The sequence below is a fragment of the Orycteropus afer genome, unplaced genomic scaffold (assembly GCF_000298275.1).
Source record: "Orycteropus afer afer isolate SDZICR_OR568_19922 unplaced genomic scaffold, OryAfe1.0 scaffold00011, whole genome shotgun sequence".
In the NCBI taxonomy this organism is placed as follows: domain Eukaryota; kingdom Metazoa; phylum Chordata; class Mammalia; order Tubulidentata; family Orycteropodidae; genus Orycteropus; species Orycteropus afer.
In genome coordinates this window covers 13,458,367-13,459,040 of record NW_006921598.1, presented here as the reverse complement: position 1 = coordinate 13,459,040, position 674 = coordinate 13,458,367, and positions in this window count along the sequence as shown.

Genomic DNA, 674 nt, shown 5'->3' with positions numbered 1-674 from the left:
TCCGAGGAGTGGCTGGTGGGTTTGAACCACAAGCCTTCTGATTAGCAGTCAAGTGCTTTAGCCACTATGCTACCAGAGCTCCTTAGTGGGTTCCAATTCATAGAGATTCTTATTATGTATAATAGAAGTAAATGTTGCCGGATCCTGTGCTGTCCTCACAAATTGCTGTGTTTGATCCCATTGTTGCATCCCTTGTGTCAATCCATCTCCTTGAAGGTCTTTCTCTTTTCCTCTGACCCTCTGCTTTACCAAGCATGATGTCCTTCTCCAGGCACTGGCCCTTTCTGATAACATGCCCAAAGTATATGAGAAAGTCTGGACTTCTAAGAAGCTTTGTGGTTGTACTTCTTCCAAGAACAGTGCCTGGCATGAAACAGGTTGTGCTTAGAACAACTAGTAACAATTGGTTGAAGGAATGAATATATGTAGTGAGGCTTTTAGAGAATTAGAATTAAGGACAAACTTCAGAATAAAAGGTAATAGTGAAAATCAAATTTCTGTGACAGGAACCAACATGATCAAGTATTTACTTGGCTGGAGATTATGCAGATATTTTATATAGCTCTGGTGGTGTCAAAATCAAGATCATATTTTGGCTCTCGTGGACTTGTTTTAATTGTCTTTAACTTCAAGTGGAATTTACATATGAGCAGTTGATGGTCTGTTCCACAATC